Source organism: Pecten maximus, chromosome 15 (assembly GCF_902652985.1).
Source record: "Pecten maximus chromosome 15, xPecMax1.1, whole genome shotgun sequence".
Classification (NCBI taxonomy): domain Eukaryota; kingdom Metazoa; phylum Mollusca; class Bivalvia; order Pectinida; family Pectinidae; genus Pecten; species Pecten maximus.
The window spans coordinates 19,364,438-19,391,644 of record NC_047029.1 but is presented as its reverse complement, the minus strand read 5'-3'; the positions used below and the strand labels follow the sequence as shown (position 1 = coordinate 19,391,644).

At 34.2% G+C, this 27,207-nt stretch overlaps 1 long non-coding RNA gene across 1 annotated transcript; it reads left to right on the top strand.

The window, feature by feature from the left end:
• The first annotated feature begins 19,121 nt into the window (after positions 1 to 19,121).
• On the top strand, positions 19,122 to 20,906 carry LOC117344355. Its single transcript, XR_004536158.1, has 3 exons — positions 19,122 to 19,291; positions 19,820 to 19,855; positions 20,503 to 20,906. It is a non-coding gene; the product is annotated as an uncharacterized LOC117344355 (long non-coding RNA).
• Positions 20,907 to 27,207: the final 6,301 nt, after the last annotated feature.

Genomic DNA, 27,207 nt, shown 5'->3' with positions numbered 1-27,207 from the left:
TGGGAATGAGGTAATGTTTTAAGACATTTCTTTATATAAACATGAACTACTATATATATATGTATGTATACCAACATTTCTTTGGGTAACGTAAACCTTACACAGTGAAAGCTAAGATGAAAATGTTTAAAGATGCCTATCGTGTTTTGTACAAAGTATAATTTTTGGAATTGTATTGTTTAATGGTTGATCAACATCTATGGTAATTTCAGGACGGCCTCCATTATGTCCGAAATGCATGCGTGGGCTGAGCGCGGAATATTGCCGCACACCATGTAGGACACGCCATCCGGTAACACTATATTGACAAGTCGTCCCACTTCCAAAATGCCGAGCAAGTAATTACTAAGAAAATTATAGTCTCTGGTATGGCTCGGCCAGGGAGCAGAACCCAAAGCCTTAAGCCATCCTCTCGGGGCTAACACTTAACCTTTAGACCTTAATTGAGACAGTGTCAAATGAAACATTAGAACGAAGGACATTGAATTGACAGAAGAGAAATACTGATATCCCAAAATATTGGCCTCTTACAAATTATCAAGCCCTTTCTGCAAGGTAGCAATGTCCAGGGATGAAAATGCAAATGTGATTGTTAATGCAAGTGATCAGCTTGGTTAATTGTTTTTTGTAATATTTTCCAAACCAATTGCCATTAACAAGGGCGTCAATACATTTAGGTTTAACCCGATATTTCAAATTGTATTTCAACCTGGACTGTGTAGCAATATGCAGTTATTTTAATTCCGTAAAGCAGAAAAAGTGCCTCCTCTATGCTTCAACACATGCACTTTTCAAAATGTTTTTTTTTAAACTGTGTGTCAATGAGCCAGCGATATAATTAAAATCACGGAAAGTCAGAGCAGACTGAGACAAAGACAGAAAAGGCGAAAAAGAACAGGAATTGAAAGAAAAACAAAGATTTACATGTAAACGTCAAATAATAAGGACACAGAAGACATTAAACAATGTATCATCTTGCAATTGGCTGGTTTCTGTGTATTGATAACCCCACTTATTAAAAGATTATTCTGTTGCGTTTACATGCACCGTAGGCGGCGTGAATCATCTTAAGCCGACTCAACACTTTACCAGCATAGCCACACATGTTTCTTTTTCTCGGAATAAGAAGGATAATCCTGAAGGTTAAAGACGATTATACGTATTTACACGTGTTGATTTGGTTTGATCTACCTACACGATGTTCGTGCTGTAAACGCACAGTACATACTTAACGCTTATCTCATTCCAAAGTTTTCGCATTGTAAGCATTGTATATGGTAATTCGCTTAAGTTTGCTTGCACTAAAGTTAGATAACTGTACAGTCGTGTGTGTTGTCGGTAATGTGTTTCCCGTGTGATGTACAGTATATATAATGGGTGTGTTGTAGGTAATGTGTTTCCCGTATGATGTACAGAATATATAATGGGTGTGTTGTCGGTAATGTGTTCCCCGTGTGATGTACAGTATGTATAATGGGTGTGTTGTCGGTAATGTGTTTCTCGTGTGATGTACAGAATATATAATGGGTGTGTTGTCGGTAATGTGTTTCCCGTGTGATGTACAGAATATAAAATGGGTGTGTTGTCGGTAATGTGTTTCCCGTGTGATGTACAGAATATATGATGGGTGTGATGTTGGTAACATGTTCCCCGTGCCCCGTGGGATGAACATGATATATAATGGCTGTGTTGTCGGTAATGTGTTCCCTGTGTGATGTACAGAATATATAATGGGTGTGTTGTCGGTAATGTGATCCCCGTGTGAGGAATTAACATGCTCTCGGTGTATTGTCGGTTACATGTTCTCTGTGTAATGTAGTTACGTGCACTCAAAGAAACTTTAAGTGATCTGATCAATCAATTTCACAAAGGGTAGGTAAAAACAACTAACACGCGCGATGACGAATAACGGTGTAATGTAGTATCTTCGAGACATGGATGTAGCAGGTAATTCGCCATATTAAACTTCAAACTCATAACTGGGGAATAAGAAGGATAATCCTAAAGGTTAAAGACGATTATACGTATTTACACGTGTTGATTTGGTTTGATCTACATACACGATGTTCGTGCTGTAAACGCACAGTACATACTTTACGCTTATCCCCTTCCAAAGTTTTCGCATTGTAAGCATTGTATATGGTAATTCGCTTAAGTTTGCTTGCACTAAAGTTAGATATCTGTACAGTCGTGTGTGTTGTCGGTAATGTGTTCCCCGTGTGATTTAGATAATATATAAAGGGTGTGTTGTCGGTAATGTGTTTCCCGTGTGATGTACATAATATATATTGGGTGTGTTGTCGGTAATGTGTTTACCGTGTGATGTACAGAATATATAATGAGTGTGTTGTCGGTAATGTGTTTCCCGTGTGATGTACAGAATATATAATGGGTGTGTTGTCGGTAATGTGTTTCCCGTGTGATGTACAGAATATATAATGAGTGTGTTGTCGGTAATGTGTTTCCCGTGTGATGTACAGAATATATAATGAGTGTGTTGTCGGTAATGTGTTTCCCGTGTGATGTACAGAATATATAATGGGTGTGTTGTCGGTAATCTGTTTCCCGTGTGATGTACAGAATATATAATGGGTGTGTTGTCGGTAATGTGTTTCCCGTGTGATATACAGTATATATAATGGGTGTGTTGTCGGTAATCTGTTTCCCGTGTGATGTACAGAATATATAATGGGTGTGTTGTCGGTAATGTGTTTCCCGTGTGATATACAGTATATGTAATGGGTGTGTTGTCGGTAATGTGTTTCCCGTGTGATGTACAGAATATATAATGAGTGTGTTGTCGGTAATGTGTTTCCTGTGTGATGTACAGAATATATAATGGGTGTGTTGTCGGTAATGTGTTTCCCGTGTGATGTACAGAATATATAATGAGTGTGTTGTCGGTAATGTGTTTCCTGTGTGATGTACAGAATATATAATGGGTGTGTTGTCGGTAATCTGTTTCCCGTGTGATGTACAGAATATATAATGGGTGTGTTGTCGGTAATGTGTTTCCCGTGTGATATACAGTATATATAATGGGTATGTTGTCGGTAATGTGTTTCCCGTGTGATGTACAGAATATATAATGGGTGTGTTGTCGGTAATGTGTTTCCCGTGTGATGTACAGAATATATAATGAGTGTGTTGTCGGTAATGTGTTTCCCGTGTGATGTACAGAATATATAATGAGTGTGTTGTCGGTAATGTGTTTCCCGTGTGATGTACAGAATATATAATGGGTGTGTTGTCGGTAATCTGTTTCCCGTGTGATGTACAGAATATATAATGGGTGTGTTGTCGGTAATGTGTTTCCCGTGTGATATACAGTATATATAATGGGTGTGTTGTCGGTAATCTGTTTCCCGTGTGATGTACAGAATATATAATGGGTGTGTTGTCGGTAATGTGTTTCCCGTGTGATATACAGTATATGTAATGGGTGTGTTGTCGGTAATGTGTTTCCCGTGTGATGTACAGAATATATAATGAGTGTGTTGTCGGTAATGTGTTTCCTGTGTGATGTACAGAATATATAATGGGTGTGTTGTCGGTAATGTGTTTCCCGTGTGATGTACAGAATATATAATGAGTGTGTTGTCGGTAATGTGTTTCCTGTGTGATGTACAGAATATATAATGGGTGTGTTGTCGGTAATCTGTTTCCCGTGTGATGTACAGAATATATAATGGGTGTGTTGTCGGTAATGTGTTTCCCGTGTGATATACAGTATATATAATGGGTATGTTGTCGGTAATGTGTTTCCCATGTGATGTACAGTATATGTAATGGGTGTGTTGTCGGTAATGTGTTTCCCGTGTGATGTACAGAATATATAATGATTGTGTTGTCGGTAATGTGTTTCCTGTGTGATGTACAGAATATATAATGGGTGTGTTGTCGGTAATGTGTTTCCCGTGTGATGTACAGAATATATGATGGGTGTGATGTTGGTAACATGTTCCCCGTGCCCCGTGGGATGAACATGATATATAATGGCTGTGTTGTCGGTAATGTGTTCCCTGTGTGATGTACAGAATATATAATGGGTGTGTTGTCGGTAATGTGATCCCCGTGTGAGGAATTAACATGCTCTCGGTGTATTGTCGGTTACATGTTCTCTGTGTAATGTAGTTACGTGCACTCAAGGAAACTTTAAGTGATCTGATCAATCAATTTCACAAAGGGTAGGTAAAAAGAACTAACACGCGCGATGACGAATAACGGTGTAATGTAGTATCTTCGAGACATGGATGTAGCAGGTAATTCACCATATTGAACTTCAAACTCATAACTGGGGAGGTAAACAAAACAATATTGTCTCAGTTGAACCCATCTTAGCCACGGAGAACCTGAACCTGAACCTCACATGCTACAAACGAACAATAATTTAAATACCATTAAATGACAAATGTTCAAATTTGGGCAAAGCAAGCGAATTTCGATTTGTCAAAATTATCTATGCATTTTTGAGTTAAACATTTCCCTGTCGTAGATTGAAAGAACTTAAGTCTGGGGATATATTAAACAGAATATGAATCGTTCCTTTTCCCATGATATTTCAAATGTTGTATCCGAAACTTTTGTGGGTACCGTTGCCCATGTTTTAACGCATCTATTCATGTTACTACATTGTGTAAAGTTCTCAAATCCATGTCTCGCAAATATTTTATTACTCTTTATTTCGACATAGTGTAATGAAAATTACAGTGATCTTTGAAAAGCACCGGGCAAAATTTCCAGTTTAATCAAATGACCAATACCTCTTTAGATATACTGTTACTGACTTTGTATTACTATTTTAAGTTTAAGTTTTCCGACTTCAAGAGAGACATCTACATCAGTACACTATAATTCATTATTGAAGATAAATTGAACGTACTCAAACTGCCTACAAAGAAAACAAAGTCCAATCGAGTTTATGTTTACTTATATATTTTATTGTATATATCTGATCACTTGTGAAAACATTACAACCCAAACATAATAATGAAATGTAGTGTGTAGTCGTTATAATCCTATCCTATCAGATTGTCTGCGTCATATACTGCATTATGGCAACAGTAAAATTCGGCTGCTTCATTTAAGCGCACTCTTTACGACAGTCGTGGTGAGACTTGAACCTGTTTTTGTTACCGCCACATCCACGATAGTTGAAATGTTTACATGACTTTGTTTCATATCAAAATAAACCCGTTCACGAGCACCATGAGCGCAATGATGTCCGTGATCAACCGGAAGTTTACAGTCTGAAATGAAACACAAAAATAAAATAATTAAATAACATACATTTAATAAAGCTAACAAATTGACCCGTCCTCCTAAAATACATTCAATACGATACTTATTCCAAGAAATATGTATACCCGTTTTTAGATTAAACTTTACCAATATTTTACCGTATATCTCTTTGAATAAATTCACCAATGCAATAATACATAACTGTGGATGAAGAACGTTTGAAAAAATGTTTAATTGAAATCAAAAATCGCCAGGTACTGACATTAATTAATTTCTACTGGAGTTCGAAGATGGAACTTAAATGCTATTTGTAAATCCAAAACGGGTAATAAGAGAGTAAATCTGGATATGTATTGGTTTTCTAATCATGCTGTTTTTCATGCATACAAATGACTGATGTTCCATCATAGTCTTCTGTTCCGATAAGCAAACAACCATGTGTTTATTTATTTACACCTGTATACATTTCAGCTCTATGCCTGCTCTTTAGAAAGTGAAGAGAAGGTAAGTCTCGTTTTAGCTGTTATTCCATTTAACAGAAGCTGCTTTATAAGAATGTGTAAAAATTCAATCAATTAAACCTATATAAAGTTTTGTGGTACATATGTAAATATCATTCAGGCGAATAGTTAGTTCAACTAATCACACCTATTACAGAAGTCTACATTAACTTATGTTTAATTACTATTCTTCTTTCAATGTAATTGGCGACCAAAAAATTAGAGTTTATATAACAGATCGCTACCTCACCAGTTCTCATACACTGTTGTTAGGTGATGCATGCTCTCTAGATTACAATGAAAAAACCATATATCATTCTAACGACATGTATTTATTATAATAGTTGAATATGATTCATCTCTTTCATTGCAGAAGAAACAGGACGCTTGCTATCATGTAAGTTATTTTTTTCAATTGTCTGTATAAGACAGCTAAATTACGATAGGTAATTTACATTGATTTTTTCATTAAAACCACTAAGTGCATATGGATGAATCATTTTAAACTTAAAAATGAAAAAAATGCGAAGGATAATACTCTTGGCTGATCGACCTCGAACTCACGATCTATGACACTCAACCACCTAGGCAGAACTGTTGATTCTTCTGAGACATCCAACTGTCTCGAGTAAAATGCATATCTTGTACCGGTAAAAAATGGTAGCACATTAATTAAACGAAGACAAAATGTGACTGTAGCCATAAAAAGACCGTTTTGAAAGTGTTTAAGCTGGGGGAGATAATCGTAATTAATTAGTTAATTTTGAGTAATAACCTAAGGGAGATCATTTTGTTCAGAATTAGCATAGCGGTTTTAAATCACTGATATTGGGAATTCTAAGATAAAATTATAGCTACAAAGGTGTATTTGATTTCTTAAACATTTTTATAACTTTGTGACCGATTATTACATTTCACACTTTTTGACAGATTATTACATTTTCTTACAATATAATTATGAATTATGCGTATCGTTAAAACAGCTAGATATGAATCGCAGATCAATTGATATCTTTAAGATAGTTTTCATGATATACGTACTTAAAATTGTACATTGTGTATTCTATTCGATATCTGGTATGTTCGGGAAATCTAGATAAATACATTTTTATTTTGTGTGCCCTTTTTTAAAACTCTCATCTTAACTGACGTTTTGGCAAATAATCAAACTTTGAAGTCTGGACATATTTTTTACAGGATATCTTCTGGATGAGCTTCGCCAAAGAGGTAAGTTATCGCTTTCATTAACATATAAGCTAAATGCTGAAATTGTTTGTTAGCAATATTTTAGAGTGTGTGCTAGCGTGTCATGGTAAAATACATAATTTAATCTTTATTTGTATAAATACAGTTCACACACCAGTAAACTGTAAAGGAAGAACGATTATTTACAACTTTTGATACACGCACGCACGCACGCACGCACGCACGCACGCACGCACGCATGCATGCAATTTAAAATTGTAATGATATCAAATTTAATTTTCAACACACTAGCTCATCTCTAATTTTGTTTGATACAAACGTACTTACCCCGACATATTTCTTTTGTAGATGTGTAAGGATACAGACGTAAGTATGATTTTTTTTCTGCTCGTTGTTCGAAGATTTTTTGATGTCATGTTATTAATAAAATGATTAAAGTAATCCAATGGTTCAAAACCACCTGTTAGATCCTCTACATACATGTTTATCTACCCTGTATCAGATAATTTCTATCGCAATATTTAAATTGCACTATTGGCGTTTTGATAGTAACAACAATAACAACAGCAACAAATTATTAAGCTTACCCAGTATTCGTGAACTGCCTTATTATATTGATTATGGAGCTGTGACCGATTTTCTGTTGTCTAAATTATACATGAAATGTAAGCATATGTTATACATGAACATCTTAATATTCTTTAAAAAGTATGATGTTTGATTTTTTTTGCAAATTGGTCTATTACAGAGTACGGAGAGAGAGTGTTTAGAGGTACGTTGATTTACACGTTTAAATGATCTCTTTGTAAGTTATTTAGTTAACGTAACTATCCTACTGAAATATTGTATCGCTGTTAAATGTGATAACGAAAATAAATCGAGAACTCTTCAGTCTTGAAACTCTTGATAATCGTCTTTTTTTGTTTCCTCTAGGATAATTTTTTTTTTATTTTTCAATTTAACAGGAATTAAAGAAAGAGGTTGAAGACTTGGAAGACATGGTAATTTAATTTTGTTTATATTATAACAAACAAATCTTCAATGAATGTTACGTTTATAAGATTTGACAAGCAACGCAGGTGCAGTAGTATTGACATTTCTCTCATACATCTTAATCTCGAATCATGAAATTATACATCAATGCATGTCCCGTTTATTATACAATATTTTAGAACACCGATGTCGTTAAATGACAAGCATATTTATTTAAAAACGTGATTTTAGGCAAAAGGTGAAAGTCCGAGTGTAATTATTTTTTTAAAGTGATAATCAATGTATCATTTAACACAACGAGATACGAATTACATACAAATTCAAAATTTGATATTGATAATTCCCAAGGACACTGACATACCAATGTTAGTATCAGATGTGTCGTAAATATACTCTCATTCGACATTGGTTTCATGAACAGCTGTTTCGAGGTAAATTCTGGCAGAGAATGCTGTAGTCTAACGATTATTTTTCATTATTATCCAGGAAGACAGTAATAAAGATGATGATGGAAAGAAGGTACGTATACATTCAGACCAAATTATGGTTATTGTTATCGCCAACTCTTATGGACAGATGACCTAGCCGCAAACATATTAGAAAGAAAGATGAAGGTATCATTTGTCTTTAATTGTGTTGATCAAATTATCATTGAACATAAAACCATGTAAAATAAGAACATATTGACCTGTTCTCATGGTGTCGTATTCCTGTTAGTATTGAATGTTTGTAACTTCCCTTCATTCACCAATGCTTTCTATCGCAATTTTACAAAGATATGCTTTAAATTATTCTGTTTTAATAGGAGAAACGAGGACAAAACCCAGATAAGACAAAGGTAGGTTCATTCAGATTATTAGTCACATCAACAGATTCCGTAGCCTTGTTATATTGTGGAATCGGACGCATTAATGTGTTGGTTGTTCCAGTGGCACTACTCTGATTCTCGTTTTGTGAACGTGATTTTACTTACGGTTTTGACTAGATATTCATAGCGTGTGTCATAGACGCATACCCTTTACGGTAACTAGGTATAATTAATGCTGCATCAAGTAACATCATCCGTGACATCAAAGTACTGTCAACGGAAAATGGCGTCTGACATGTTGTTACCTGTATATAGATGTATGGATATATATCAACATCGCTTGACAAATTATTATCTAGATCGTAATCCTGCTATTGTCCTCTTACTGGTTAGGCAGACATTGGTAGGTTAATCCATCTACATAAAAACTTAGTTTTTTCGTAACCTTAATTCTTATTTAAAGTCTATATTAAGAGGGCGAAGAGAAACAAATATATTCATAGGAACCGATATTAAAAACAATGAGAAAAATACCAGGCATTCCGAAAAGTAAGTGTCTTCTGTTTCAATAACGACTTCTGCCATACAAATGTGAACCGAATCCCGGTTAAATCACATTCTATAAAATAACTGTTAGGTTGGTGACAACGGCATCTCTCTAGGCATATTATGCATCAATCACGACTTAATTCATACTTTATTTCACAAGTGAAAAATGTCACTATGTTTTCAAAAATATTCACTTTTTCTGATTTGACCAATCAAAGCTTAAACGACAACGGAGAAAATTGAAAGTTGACCCGATATTTAGCTAGAATAATGTAATAAACAAGAACATCTAACAGTGTCTTTAGTAACATCAAATTTATTTCACTTACGTTGCTCGTGCTGTGCACTCGAGAAAAATATCAAAGTACTAGCCCCACTCGTGAGATATGTTTGGTTTTACTGGCTAAATTCAATAATCTTAAGATATAATTATGTAACTTTAAAGGCAAAAACAACTACACGCAATGTTGTTCAAATTACGATGCACAGGTAAAGACAATTACACCACATTCTTTTTATATAGGACAAAAGTGATGAAAAACTAGCCGCAAAGGAAAAAGGAAAGAAGGTACGTATTCATGTCGACCAGATTTATAAAAATATGCATATCATATAATAACGCACTCCCTCTTACTTATATAGTTAGAACAAAAGTATGATAATAATGCTGCGGAACATAATATCATGACACTGATTATTTGACCAATACCATCGTCTCCGTTATTAAAAAAAATATCTATAGGCTATTATATTAAGCTACATGACGTCATTGTATTGTTGTAGTGACGTCAGTGCATTGCTGCCAGAACATGTTATCTTCCATACCCTGTAAATTGAGAGTAAATCCTCCCAACTTTTACAGATTTCTCTGACGCCACGTAGGGTGAAATCAATTTTTCGCCCTCGAGAGTATAACATATAGCACGTTCTGACAACAACACGTTGACGTCACGACATTGAACTACTGAACCCTACATTAAAAAAGTACGATGGAAGAACAATAATTATATCCTACCGTCCGGAAGTGACATATATGTACCTGACGTAATATATATATCTGTACACAAATAAGAAATAATCGGTATCAAGCTAATGCAATAACATTAGTGTATCAATGCTATTTTTATCAAACTGAATGAATCCTTAAATGTACGTTTTTGTCTATTTAAGTTCTGCGAAGAGAAAGAGGTAAGCAAAAGTTAATTCGCCACCTGTTTACCCGTTTAAGACATTACAATTCAAATAAGTTCTTATATGGTTTATCTCAAAAGTAATAGTATTTATGTGTGAAGAGGTGTCTCTAAAATATGCTGCTAAGAGAAACGTAGTTTACTGTTTATATACAAAAATTATGATATTAAATGGAATCTCATCCAGCGTACAATGCATGCAAGTACCGCGTTATTGACGTGGCTTTTTATTTGTGTAAAATTTCTCATTTCAAGAAAAACGAGTTCTTACTTATTAATAGTGGAGGTCCGGGAATCGATTTTAAGAACTATGTCACTAAAATCACATTTTTTAAATATAATTTTCATAACTATATGGACCCACGTGTGTGTGACAAGTAAATCTATTTTTGATGGATCGCTTTCGTTGCAGCTTTCGGAAGAAGAATGTCGTGAGGTACGTCAAAATATACATGTATTTTAGCCCCTTTACTCTCTTAACCTCTGCTTCTGTAACACAAATTCTAGTTAGATATAACATTAATTCAGTAATGACAGCACTGAGGCAGTGCTCCATATGATATTGTACAACCATTGACTTCTTTTATGTTAATACAAGGAATTGTTAACCTGAGATTATCACATTTCTCGGGTTAACAATCAGTATTGACAAAAACCAAAGTTAATGACTGTTTTATTACATGAAAATACACCTTAAATAGTTATATTTTCAAAGTTAGCGCCATGACCTGTTTTATTTCGCCAAATAATCCCGAAATATCTTCGCCTTTATCTCCTTGACGATTTTGATGGCCTTTAAAGAATGTTTGTTACAGTATTCTTTAGATCAGTATATGACATACAGCCAAAACATTTTGTAAAGACCTGTCGGAGAGGTCTCGACCATTCAGAAAACGGTAGAAAGCACTTTTTTGTTGGTTTATGTTTACAGGCTACATGTAAACGATGTAAAGTTGTGATTTGAAAATGAATTAATATAATAAAATATATAATCATTATGTTTAAATAGGATTGATATGTATGTATACTTATACATTTTCCCTCTTTAGAGGGCAATATGGTCTTAAAGTGTTGCCGAGGGATGGCATACCAAGAAGGTATTCCAGTTGAAGACAACACTATCTGACAATAATACCTTTAAAAGAAAGACCAATTTGAGTTTATACCATACCGTGGCGTTCGTCCGTCCGTCTGTCCGCAATTAATTTCTTCTTAATCGCTAATCAGAATTTAACTGAAGTTAGTTTGAAGCATTCTATGAGGGTGGGATTCAAATTATATAAAAGAAAACGAAAATAGGGAAAAAAAGGCTGAACCCGCGGGGCCTGAGAGACAAAGCAAAAAATAGGTCCATATTGCAATATAGATATTGCCCTCTTCTTCTCTGAAATTTCCCTAGGTGGATAAGAGATAATCAATATCCTGTTAAGAAATACACCCTGGGGTATTTCCTTACCCCTAAAGACTTAGTTCCTTTGTTTTATCATTGAAGTTTTTTGGATTCCGACTTCATAACCGTGGTATTGTTGGGTATCAAGATATAAACACAAACATGCTGTAAAAACAGACCCTGTGTCTTTTTCCGCCGAAACGGACTAGTCGGTAGTTTCTTTGGTATATTTTTGAAAACGTTGAGATCCTCATAGCATAACGTTATATATAACATTGCTAGAAATTAAGACATAAACATAATCCCGATGTAAAAAGACACCCCTAGGGAGTCTGGATTTCGTATCTGGGTTTTATCTTTGAATTGTTGAGATTTTAAGACAATAACCATATAAAACACTGGATGACATCAACAAATAAAGCTATCAATTTTTTGAACATAACATCTATTTTGACGTTTGGTCAAATGCAACCAAGTGAGCGATACTGGCGCTCTTGTTTGTTTAATACCAACATGAATATTTCATCCTCGGAGAGCTTGTCCGTTTCATCCATTTTTGTCTTCTGTGATCAGAAAACCAGTGCTTTTAACAGTGACCTAACAATGGATATGCATTTAACCGCGCGGCTCATAGTTCTCATATGTGTAGCCAAAGGGAAGTCAGTATATATTCTAACGTGTGATGTATTTGAGTTAGACATGGGATTCCTCGCTTACGTATACGTAACTACCATGAGCTGTTATTTTGATCCAATACATCGCGTCGTCATCGATTGAGGACTGAATGTGTACCAAGTCTAACGATCATGCTCGATTTGTTTTTTCACTAAATAAAGTTACGACGAGATCCAGATAGGAGTGATTATTTACAGACTTAAAACCAATGCGTGATGTAAACGCAGATCTTTAAATCTTACCAATATTGACAATTGTACATACCGTATAGCGGTAAAGCCATCTACCCATACCATTCAATGAGCTGATGTTAACACTTTTACCTGTAGACTCATGGTTAAACTTACCTGTATGTATACACATCATACAATAGATGACCACTGCAATATCATACGATTAATTAAATTCTCTTTGTCTGTTGCTTGTACACATACTCATATAAACACTAATTTGACACAAATCAACATGTATGTGTTCGTCTGAATTGTTTTGGTAATAGTCTACTGTTTCAAGGCAAAGGATCGATAATACAGAACACACTAAATGAACATGGATAGGATGTATGGACATAACATAATTATCTATATATACCCGTAGGTAATATATATATGCTCAACACCCAATTAAAACCCTAGATTTAAGGAAATCGCTAAATTTTAATCGGCCAAAATTTAACTTTCAATTTTCATGAACAAATCGCCAAATTGTATGACCGCTAAAATTTCCCGCTATACGGTATTCATTTCTAAAGTATTTATCACTAATAAGTATCAATTAAAAAACCACGGACGTGTCGGAAATTATGTTACAATTTAATCGAAACGCTTTAGCAAAATTTTTCTGTCAGGTCCGTTCGATTTGCCCCTTTCTTTCCCAAAATAACGCTGAATCTGTTTATGCTATTTACAATTGTGGTATTTGTTTTATTTCAGTTGTTGAAGGAACTTGAAGAAGAGGTATGTTCAGAGTCATAAACAAATATTCTTCGTAGAAAGATCATATCTCAAAAAGTTTCTTTTCTTGGACTTTACATGCATAATTTTGTGTAATTTCTTAATTTTTTATTTGAATTAATTATTCACTTCAACTTAAACAGTTCAAGATATGTTACGGATGATCAGATTGGACTTTTCGTTTTGATCACGTGGTTTCCGTCACGAGTGATGTTAAATATATGCGCAATAGTTCAGTCTCAGGAAGTATAACTCACTACGTAATCACAATACATTAAGAAACATATATTTTGGCATCTATAAAAGTAATTATATCGAGTGACAAATCTATTAAACAACTGTCAATCTTTCCGAAATATCCCAACGTTGATTCTCTATTGGTTCCAGCATATTAAGTACAAGGTTAGGAAAATTCTAATTAACGGAGCCAAGTGTTTTAGTTTTATATTCCCTTATATGTCAATGATTTCATTTTTTCCAAACAAATAAACCGGAAGTAAAGTAAGGAAAGGGATATCAATATATTTTTGAAAAGAGCATGTATAGAAATATCTCCATAATGGTGAAAATGTATTTGTGTTAACGCTACCCTTTACTTGTTGGCCCATATGTGTATGACATGACAATATATGCATATTTCGCTTTCATTACAGAATAAGGATGAAAAGGACAAGGTACGTTTTAATATATGTTTAACTGCTGGAATATATAAAATTATTATAATACTACTGTAACACAAACTAACAAACAAATATTATGCTCATCAGTGTTCGTTAATCATTTATGCGTAGTTGTGTTTTTTTCACTTTTCATAGATGATTGTCATTTTCTAAAGTAGAGTGGGAAGTTTTTAAATATATTGTTCCAGGCATTGTAACTACAAAATGTATGCATGATTACACAAAATATTCTTATACAATTTTACGCGTAAAATCATTGGTTACATATGAGTACTCACATCATTCAGCTTCTAAAAGGTCGCAAACTTTGCTATGATCATCTTATAATTTCAGGAACTTTTTTTCCGCGGTAGTAGTTGACCTAATTTCTTTAAAGGACACTCTTGATAAATCAACGACCAAACTGCGAATGCCAACGTACAGACCCGTGTACGTTCGCAGTTCCGATTTAAGCGTAGCGTTTCCGTAGCATTACCGTACCATTACCGTAGCATTACCGTAGCATAACCGTACCATTTCCGTAGCACTTCCGTAGCATTACCGTACCATTTCCGTACCATTTCCGTACCGTTTGCGTCCGCTCACCGTAGCATTTGCGTTTACCTATTTTCACTCACAGACCGTCTCATAACCGTTCGGTAGAAAATTTTGCGGAATCAATTTTTGATCGAAACGAAATTTCGTTAAATATACTTACCGAACGTCAAAAAGAAATGTAGCGACTGCAAATAATTTTATAAGGAGGTGAGAATTTCATAGATACGGCTATAAATCTGTCTGTATCTTTGTATAGAAAAAATAACACCCCTTACAAAAAACAAGTCAAGTCACATGGTCTATCGATCTTAGTGTAATAAAAAAAAATGGCGGATCTTAGTAGTAGTCGACGCATTACGATGGAAACCAAGATGAAGCCCGTGTTAAATAAACAATATTACCTTTACTGTGCTATAGTCTAACCTTTAAAACAGTTACATATAATATGCACTGGTCAGGCTACATCTATAGGGTACAAATGGTCCAGACAGTATCACACAGGTAAACTAGGGTAGTTAGACTTAATTAACAGCAATGATACAAACAACACAGCATGTTGTATACAGGTAAACTAAAGGTGAGGTATTTTGTGGACCAAGTGATATAGGTGCGAAAGGTAGAACAATAAGAGATAATTATAGCATACAGGTAAGGCTATAGACTGATTCATAAAACGTCCAACTTTAATGAGAATGTCATCGTGATCTATGGAGTTATTCATTATTTATTTCAATTTAAAACCCAAAGGTCTAATCATAGAATTGATAACAAATTGATAAAACTAGAGACGTATATATCACATGTGATATATATATATATATATATATGTGTGTCTCTGATAAAGTATAACAAGAGTAAATTAATTACATAGTAAGAGCAAATACTGTCGGGAACATGACGAAGGTAGTTAAAATTGATTAGGACTCTTTTAAGAACATTACAATTTCTTACAATAATCCAGTATTTACAGGGATAAAGCAATGTTGAGTTACTCGACCTAGTCAAAAAAGATGTGGAACCAAAAAGTTAAATTATCCTGTAAAAGTTCGATCAAGCAGGCTATGTACAGATTTGAATAAAAATATATGTATTAATGCCTTCATACCAGACTAGGTAAGTTGAATTGTGTACAAATTTACATGTAATATAGACTATTATCGTTTAATTTTGATTTAAAACATAGAAATAAAAAAAATAATAAAATAAAATAAAAAATAAAACCTGTACAACTTCAATCTGGTGTACGAGTGTTTCCTGCTATGGTGACCATATTTCAGAGCAGTAATCTAACTGACTGCACTAATGTACAGAGAGCGAATAACATTTTGAAAATCCAGATATGTAGATTGGCATGACCTTACCAACCACTTATCTAACATGAAATAAAAAGTTAAGATTCGGAGTGACCCATACACCCAAGTCTTTAGCATATGTTTCTTTCTTTAGAGATTCCTCACCCAAGCTGTCGGGATACTCAGTTGTATATCTTTTGTTGCTAAACGTTATATAACAATATTTTTTTTATATAAAACGTACATTTTAAAGTTTTACACCAGTCGTAGACTGTCAATATCGGATAGGAGTCTTAAATATAACGTGTTGCTTTACAAAATTTACCATCATCGGGAAAAAGGAAAGTTTTGAAAAAAAATGTAAAAGAGAGGGTGAATCATTTGAGTCATCATTTTATAAGTCATATTCAACTTGACGTTTTTATATTTTCTCTCATGAAAGTAAGAACAGGCTACTGCTATATTTTAAACTCACTCAGGTGTAAAATTTGACATGTTGGCCTGGTAATACAGGTAAATTTCTATATGTTGGCTCAGTGAGAATGAGCAATAATTGGACCCCGGGGGGTTAATTGGGGACAGGTCACTTGACCAGGTATACCATGTGCCAGACAAAGGAGCTAGACTGATCAGCATCTTACAGGTAAGGTGTGATAGGATGCATGTCCTCAAGGCTGTAGGGTTGCATATTGCGCCCAGTTGGCCATTGGCAACAGGCCTTTCCTAGATGTTTGGCTTCAATGTAATGTACATGTAGTCTGGACATGTACATTTATTTGTACATGTCTCAAGATCTGTCGACAGAACATACAATGTATAAATCATATAGATGACATGTACTGTAAAAGAAACTTTAAAGTTTAGAATAACTATGTAAAAGCCAAAACTTTAGTGAATTACATTCAATAAAAAATTGAAATATTAATATTTTGTCCGACAAAATATTTACATGAAGTACATGTACACCTGAGTCAGCAATTATTAGGCTTCTGACACAAACAGATGTGTTGTATTAGAAGCATGTAAATGATTAAAATGATCGCAAACAACATCAAAATTAATTTCAAGGGTAGATTCTTCACTCTACACTGTTGAAGTCTTTATATATTGAAACAATGTATTACCTGGTTATGTCCTTTGTGACAATAAGTTAAAAAAAAAATCAGTTGTGAACTAATGATGGTTTTACATAAGCTCTAAGCTTGTTACCAAATCCTCTTGTATACTTTTGATTTATTGTACTGTATTACTTATTCTCAAATAAATATTGTTTAAACTAATTATAGTGCACTCCTCCCTTCTCCTTGGGTGCAAAGGTTAACTGATTGTCACTCAACTGAAGGTTAGATCACAACACAAGTCCATTAATAAAGATTTTCAGAGTGTTATTCATTATCACGTAAACACACAGAGTCCGCTCCATTGCAGACGTGTGATATACACGTATCTGATTGTACATGTACATTGTATATTCCTAAGTATATAATTATTGATGTCTTGTTTTTAGTTTTTATCCCTCCCCTGCCAGAGTTTCCTCTGATCCGACATCAGACTTTTAAACAAATCGCCAATGCATACACACCAGCAATATGTACCAGTGATTGTTATATATAGACTTGCCAGACATGTCATGTACTTGACTTAATTGTCCCCCTTACGTGTTGCCATGGGTACTAATCCCCCCTCCCCACCACCATCAACTTCACCTGATGGCCATGGATATACACTTGATTAGGAGTCATCGGGCTCAGGTGTATAAGTCATCACCACACCTGGTCAGTTTCTCCTTTTTACAATTAGCCCTATAGGGGGTCTATTCATAGCCTGGTCAATCTGTGATAAGAAATCTTGATCTGTTTACCTGTACCTAAATTAACATTTTGATACAAGTTTTTCAATTCAATTAGTTGATTTCTTAAACCTTACGGTTTATCAGTACAAATGCAGGGAATAAATGGAGTGAAAATATAGATAAATACATAAAAACAAAACAATAAAGTTCGGACACACAGAGACAACACATACGCGACCGCAGCGCTAGTGTAGAGAGTGATTTTATTTTAAAATTAAATGCTATCGTCTTTTGTTGCCGAGAATAATAAATTTTCCTAAATTTGAAAGATCCTTATATGACCTTAATATTTCCGGTTTCTAAAAGTTGTAATTTTTTTTGCATACGGAGGTTTTCTATAGTAGTACAATTTGATAAAACGTTCTTCCACTTCCCGATACAACATTCACTCCATCAAACACCATTGCACTGTCGTTTCTACGTGTTCGCTTCGTCTAAGATCCGCTTTTTATAAGAACCAGATAATTTATTCAGAAACGGTCGATTATTTGTGAGCGTCAACCGTAGCATTTCCGTAGCATTACCGTAGCATTTCCGTACCATTTCCGTAGCATCACCGTACCATTTCCTAGCATTACCGTACCATTTCCGTAGCACTTCCGTAGCGTTTGCGTTTAAGACGGAACAGCGAACGTACACGGGTCTGTAATAAAGCAATATTATATAACACATGCTTTATAGCAATAGTAATATGATACTGTAAACTGCAATTTCTCTTTCAATTCGCGTTTGTTACCGCGTTCACGTTTAACTACCAACAAATATAAATGTTTATTATTTTCCCCCTAATTAGCAACTGGATAATACAACACATGCACGGATTAACATTTAAACATTACTATCAGTGCTGTCGTAACTTAATGTCCAACATGGGTATAATTTCTCCATAAGTATAACATGAAATTATTCATAAATGCTATGGAATTATTTATGGGGCTAATGCACATCAACTCACCGGAATCTGGCATTTCTGTTGACATATTCTATGAACTTAATTTTCTCCTCAGAATAATTCATTTATAATTATTATTAATTACTAATGATTGTTACTAACTAGCAACTTATGTTTAGTATGTGCCGTGTAAATTATACCGAACGTATATCGCTTTGTGTCTATTTACTCTCATTGTTATGGATGATTCTAAAATCATTTTTTTATTTATTTCATCATGGCAGTAACTGGAAATATCGACACTATGTTACAATTGATAAACGATATGTCTGTCAACGAATTGAGTTTATATTCCTAAACTAGATATTTGCCATTAAACTTAATCTTTTCACTTGAATACATATTGTAGAATTAACCATTGTTAACGCATTATTCTACTTTTTGTACAGCCTAAGCCTAAGCCTGAAGATGATGATGATGATGATGATGATGATGATGATGCTTTTGATGATGGAAAAGGAAAAGGACGTCCTGTACGTAATATCAGTTTGTATTTACAAATATATAAAATTATATAAGGAAAACAAATCGAGCAGTCATCAACAACGATACTTCACTTCAAATTACAAAAGTTTTAAGTTTTTAAGGTCACGCTTCAAGAATTTCAATGATGATTTTTTTTCGTCATTCTTTGTCCGTTTTTTTGCACCCTGTGCATGTCATGCGTTAACAAAGAGCATTTTGCCGTCGATTTTAATGACTTACTTTTTGTTAGTAACTCACGTTTTTGTCTTTATTATTCTATAAACTATTAATCAATATCATACTGTTTTGAATTTTACTGTTATCAAACATTAGTTATTTCTTTCTCATTAATGAATCCTATATATATGACAAAGAAAGGTGTGAGCGTTTGCGTATCACATCGTTATGTCAGCAGTTTATAGAGATAGATATTATGCCATACTTTGATTAATAGTTATATTTACTTAGTGTATCAAAAACTGTCAATGGGGTTTAAATTTTTATAATTAATGTTTTGTACATATTTTTGCATGCAGACCACCCCGCCACCAACAGAAGAAAAGACCAAAGACGTATGTATTTAAGTATTTCTTTGTATAAAAAATAGTAGTAGTAGTATCAGAAAGTTTGTTGTGTTAGTTCTGTTTCTTAACACAAAAATATACGTTAAATTCATTCACAACACATTCGTTGTTATTCTTTGTCATATTTCATAAAGAAATATCAATTAAGTCCCAAATCTTTAAAACTGGAACAAACCTATTTCAGCACAAGAATGTTTAAATTCAATTTCATAACAAAATACATAAAACAGTTTTTCGTGCAAACATTCAGTTTGCTTGGAGAATTTTGTTTTGTTTTTAAAACCACAAGGAATGTTTGTTTTTTATTCATTATTAATGACATTAAAATATTTAAATTGTGTTCATTGTCCATTTCAAAGGATAACACCAGACAGTTATTGAAAGGATATTTCAAAATATTTTTTGATATTAATAATAGCTACGATTTAGGTTTTTTTAATTATCATGCTATTTTCAATAATTACACGAAAGACAAATTCTAATTTTGATTGAAATGTATCTTAATCGAATGCTACCATGCAATCAACAAAATAAAAATGTTCTTCTTACTTGTCCCATTTAACCTGGATATAGTAAAAATAATAACAACAGCGAAAACAATCATTAACAATCATGCATGTGTAATTATGATTCAGAGACGCCAATTGCTCCTGAGGAGTTTGATGAAGGCCCTGAAGACCAAGCGTCTGTCGTAGAAGCCGGATTGACAGCAAATGACCACCCCGCCATTCCCTGTTTCCTAATGATCTTATCTCTATATATATCTTTTATCTAAATACTTCAGTAGTATACCAACGTATGTGCAGCTGAAATGTTCTCCCATGAACAGAGAAAGGATATCGACGTCTGATGGAATGACTGTTCCGTACAGGAAATACCACATTACTGTAGATGTTATGAACAGATGACAACTGGATGATTCCTAGTAATTGAAATCAGTGTATAATTACACCCCTGTGCACTAGATCTATATACCATTATTATTGGCTATGCACTATTGTAACGTTGGAAACAATTAAACTTTTTTTCTAAGCAGCAATTAAGCGTTACTTATATTTGAACATGGCGTGGGACATCGACAGAATAAAATTCAGAATGGTTTATCAAAAATAAACTTAACCATAATCCTCATCAAAGTAAATGATTACATTAATATCACAAATGATTGTTATTTGACTATAGTATATAAATGACGAAGAAAGGTATGCTATTCAGTTATTATTTTAATTTCTAGTCATGTGATTCAATATACTAGAAGGCAACAACTTCTTTAACGATGAGACGAATTACGCTGTTCGTTGTTAGAAGATAATCATTTGAAAATGTTTATTTTACTGGAGGACTACAACATTTAAATATTCATAAAAAACTGGTCCCGGAGTTCATGACATATCACACACATCACTTTTATTTTAAAGGTGGTAAAGTACGGCCTTTGACCTTTAATATTGACCAATGAAATCCAAAGTAGAATGTGGTGTTGGATTTGAAGATGTGTTTAATGGAGAAATATCTTGTACACAAATTTATAAAAAAAACAAAAAAGCTACATTTTACCTTCCGACCAACAACTACTTAAATCTAATACAGTGTATAATTTTATATTGCATAGTTATGGAGCATAACGAACCACTTCTGTCAAGTGGTTCATGAAATAACTCGATCAAAAACGTGTCAGCAAAATGGCAAGTACGACCTTTAACATTTAGCATTAACCAGACATTAATTTTGAAATGTGATCAAAGGGTGACTTTGTCCTTTAACTTTGACCGATAACCACCAGATTCTACTGAGGTTTACGCCATGATGGTGTGATATTACAAGTTTTCTATGGACCACTTACATAGATATATAGAAGACATATTATTATGTACCCCTTCATTTGTAGATATAAAGGTAACTATAGACACCTTTGAATGTTTCAGTTTATTATGGGACAGGTAATAGTTTATCAATTTCAGAAAAAATAAAATTTTATCATAGAAGGTTAATTACGATTATTTAAACTACAATAAGTTTACATATTATGCCAGACTACTTGTTCTGATGAGTTTTGTAATTATCATACGATATTTCTTTTAAATCTTATTTTTTTTTGATAATTGAAATATGTGTGCCAAATAATTATAATCCTCGGTCTTTATTTCCCCTTGTGAGTCCTGGACCCTTGACAAAGTTAGGCCACAAACCGTGAATGCACTGACGTGTCCAATTCTTAGATAGGTTACCTCTTCAACTTCTTACAATACTAATCAAAGATATAATCTCCTTTTATTGTCAATATCATTAACATGTAAAACGAAAACACAGTAAATTTTATGAACGATCTGAAAAAGTAAGGGAACCAAAATGTCGGAGAGTTAAATATTTACCGAAAAGCAGTAGAGAAACTATCGCGACGTCAAGTAATGAGGAAACGTAACAGACATTTTGGACACTACTCCTTAAGGTACCAATAAAAATATTCCTTTTTAATAAATGTAACGAATATTCACAGAAACCTTGTTGTGATTAACATATTTCTAAATATTGTAGCCTGCTTGCTTCTGTTTGAAACTTAACTTATTGTTATTAACTCATGCACTGCTGTTCACATTTAAAGTTACAAAACCAATGTTTATTGAAATATCATGTTCTTAATGGGGATTTTAGGTCGGTAAGATATGTAAATAAAATACATTCAAAAATAACAGTTTCTTGCCTATAGTATCGCCTTTTTAATCAAATGCAAGTGCAAAGCTATGTTTACAGATACTCTTCATGTAACTATTTCTCACATCATATAAATAGCGTTCTAGTCATGATATTTTAGTCCATTATTATCTCTGTACTGAAGGCCATTACTACAAAGTGATACAGCAGTCCATTATTATCTCATCCACATGTATTTCAATCCCTAATACAATACTTAACGCCCTACTAACCTTGTGATAGCGGGGGACTGATGCTGACATTGTAGCTCTACCTAATACCGTTGAAGACACCAAGCTGGATACCCCGTCAGGTCACATTATTCTGACAAAGGTTGAACCGGTCAAACGGACAAACCTACACCCATTAAGCTAATCATTTCTCAGGAGTAGTATTCTACCGATTTCAGCCTTCATCGTCGAATGGAGTATTTTCAAACGCCTTAAGTCTGCCGTCCGTCTATAAACAGTCACTGCCATCGCTATTTCTTGAGAACTACTTGAAGTATAGATAAAACCAAGTCGCAACTGTACTTGTAATCGCATAGATGCATAATTACGAATACTATAATTATTTCATTATTTTGTTAATCAATACACAGATTCAATGCTTCATTGTCGCAATACAATGGCAGATGGAGTTATCTCCCCTGATGTGTTGGGTATAACTAGAGAAAATGGTACAGCTAATCTCGTTAGATGTGGATTTCACTATAAGTGTTTTTGAGGTGTAACAGTATTGAATAATTATATCATATTTTGTGTTCCTTTATGTTTTTGTTTCTTTTTATGTGAAACATAATAGAACAATGTATGGTATTATCGTCAAGTTAAGCACGATTGCTTCATTGCCAGTGAATGCTGTTTAGAAAATAAGATATCTGCTGCCAGTTAAGTTTAGTTTAGTGTTGTGTTTACCTGAGTCTGACTCCTCGGGAGTTTGTCACTTATACGAGGGAGCATACTTTACTTGTATTCCCGGGTTGAAATGTTTTCTGCAATAAATATTAAAATATCATGTCTACGTTTAAACAACATACCTTGAAAACAAAAAGATATATTTAAACTGTTTACAAATAAGTTATCCGGGCAAATTTCATTGTCGGAATAGTTTGGGTTTCTGCACGTGCTGCCCGAGTTCATAATGATAATACAATTACGGTATCTATAAATATCGGGTCGGAAGCCACAAGTCAAATACCGATCTTTTAAAATTAAATCTGAAATTTAGAACAAACAATTGTGTTTTCTTGAAGACTTGTTTATTTATTTCGATTATGTACAACTGACTGCCTTAAGTGTACCTACTTGCGGCATTTATTGTCAGGCCCATTTATGACACCGAAGAAGCCGGATGTACATAGAACATGGGTCAACTTAGCAGTCGCTATAGAACTTCACATATATCGCAAACATCGGAAATTATTGCGTGAAGATTATTGAGATATCTAAATTTCTGAATTTCTGAATGAAAAATGGCCAGAAACATTCCCAAAACTAATATATTTGTTCAATGAAAACTAAAGCAACTTGACTGCATCATTTAATGAAATATTCAAATCATAGGAAATATTACCATAACTACCGCCTGGCGGTAATACCATCCATTACTCTGTATTGTCGAAACATAATGAATACTTCGGTTACATTCTGACAATCAGATCTTTTAGTGTCTTTTACTCTTGTGTTTGTGTATGAATGCATACATTCAGAAACTAAAAATACATGTATTAACAAGTCTAACTAAAAGTATTAATATGCTAGCGGCACCCACTGGTAGGAAAAACAAACTGGTATTTCTTGACTCAAAATTATTGCACCGCACAAATAACGTACCGGAAACGGTGAAGCTCTCCGATACGGACAGCATAAAGATAAACCTTTGACAGGTTGAAAATATTGATTAGGCAGATGATGAAAAATTAAAAAAAATCCTTTCAGTTTTCATACAAATAGCGTGATGGATGTCCAAACTCTGGATACGGCTTTCTTTGCGATTAAGTCGCTGATATTTCTGTTTATTTCTTTGAGTGTCTCAGACGTCACTCTATATGTGTGTGATTTTAACAGAACTCGTAGAATTGTAATGGTAAAGCGACCATCCAAAACTGTATCATATATATGTATTTCTACCACAATGCGCTGTGTTATTCAACTCTCAAGTCACTGTATAAATGTGTCGACTGTTGGATATATATATATGTTTTAGTTCACTAGTGGAATTTGACCGGTCTTTTGATTGGTCAAGAATTTGAACTTTGACCCGAGCTGCAATTGTTATTGAGGTCATCAATAATCGAATGGCGTCAGATCACCGGATCCGGCCGTTATCTTTACACCTTATTTGCATACGCGAAATAAGACTTTATTTTTCAATCGTAAGTTATTTTTCAACGCTCGTGTATTTTGTAACTTGGCCCATATCAGACCGCCGGTCGGAAAATGCATATCACGTATTGGACCGCCGGTCGGAAAATGTGTATCACGATTTTCGGACCTCCTTTTTACTATTTAAGTTCGGAACGCCTCTAGGATGTAGCACGCAGCAGACGACAGTGTTTACATTAGAGACGCGCACAACTCAGCTGTCATTATGTCGACCACAGAAAATGAGGGAGCAAAGGTCCTAAACTCACTTTCAGATCGCATAATGGAACTTGAATATTTAATATATAAACGGAACCAGTTCAGTGAAGCTACAAATGAACCGAGGAGTTTCCTCGTACTTGTGTTGATGAGTATGTACATGTCCTTATATATAGTTTATTGTATTGTATGATAAAAGCAAAAAAGACATGTCAGCCAATTAAAAACATATTTTGTTTAATAATGAATATGTTGAGTTGAACTTTTGGTGTTGTCGTAATTACTTTCAGTATTGAAGTATATGATAAACAGAATAAAACATGGTAAAATCCATATAACATGCCATATCAGCCCTCGACCAATATCAGACCGAGGGCTTTAGCCTGAGGTCTGCTATTGGGTCTTCGGGCTGATATGGCCTGTGCTATGGATTATACCATGTAGTATTCTCTCTATATATAACCATTTATTGTTTCGGTACACTTAATCCATCAGTAATGATATAAAATCGGGTAGTGATAGACAATAACTTTAATATTCACGTTTCATTTGTACAAGGTATAATATGAATGTCGAATAGGATGAGTCGTTTTAATAACCGCCTCCCCCACAGCTACATCCTCCGTGATAGGGATCCCCACGGAAGTGTTCCTTACAGACACATCTGTTCGTGCTGAGGTTGCAGTAGGAGTTTGCAAAATTCTTACATTGTCCTCCACAAGGTACTGTAAATTATAATAAACACAATATAGAACTTCTAACATAAAGTGTTACATTATAGGCTCACTATTTAAAACGATAGAAGAAATGCAATTCCATTGTTGTAAATTAACATATGAAATAACTCATATAATATAAAATATTAGAGAAATGTAAGTTCTTCTTCCACATACACTTGTACGCTAAATGATATTTCGTTCGCGTGGTATATCATGTATGCACGATTTGCAGACGATGTGCACACAAGTATTTTGGCCGTGTGTGATCTTACAAATGCGATATTTTGCGGTTATTCATAAACCAGAATAACTGAAGATTTCTCCTCGGTTTCCATTATGAAACTTGAATCACATGTCATGCATGGGTCATATTTGATGCATACTACATCCAGTCTTGAAGCGCGGAAAGATCTCATTGGAACCGAGAATTTATTGTGATTTTTTTCCGAACCACTGCGCATTAATGTAACATATGATAAATTATGATGAAAAAAAGAAGATATAAGTGCGAAGCTGAATTTACAACCACGCGATACCTGAACTTCATTATCCAACGTAACGCAATGAGGTTTTAACATACCATCATTATCCTTAATTGTGACAGTCGTTACCCTCCGGGTACCAAGTTCTCCTCCAGCACTAGCTGATGTCAGTGTTACTCTAAAGTTCTCAAGTCTTTCAAATATCTGTATAAAGGTAACAAATAAATTATATTGATCAGCTCTCAGTATGTATTGCTAATAATAGCTTTATATTGATGATCATACTACATATACATTAGTATATTATGATACTTTTAGAGAGAGAACCTTTATTTTTACCTCGTTAGGAATTAAATATCTTATTAATTCAAAACCGTGACTGTAAGCTACATCTAAATTTAGTTCTTACAACAGAATAAGTAGTCTGTATGTTAATAAGTTATAAGTATATCCTTTATAACTGTAAAATCAAAGGCAAGCCTGCGTCTACGTTTGGTCAAAACTTATCAAAATATACCTTGTCATCAACGATTGGAATGATGACGGACTTCCAGTTTTCACCGTTTCCAAATATTACAGATCCAGAAACTCCCTTGAAGTCGGTATTAAGTTTAGCTGTTAGTTCAGTGGATTTCCAGTTCAACGTGACAGCTCCCGGGCTTCCAGATATCCTGTCTATTTGGAGTTTTACAACTCCGACGTTTTCATTGACCAAATAGCTTGATCGAGCAAACTGGAATTTCGCTACGGCTGAAACAAACGAAATCATATATGATATCCTTAAACGAACATAACTATTATGAAATGTATACTTTTGCTACAAAACAATGTTAGTAGGAACGTTCATTCATAATGGTTAAGGC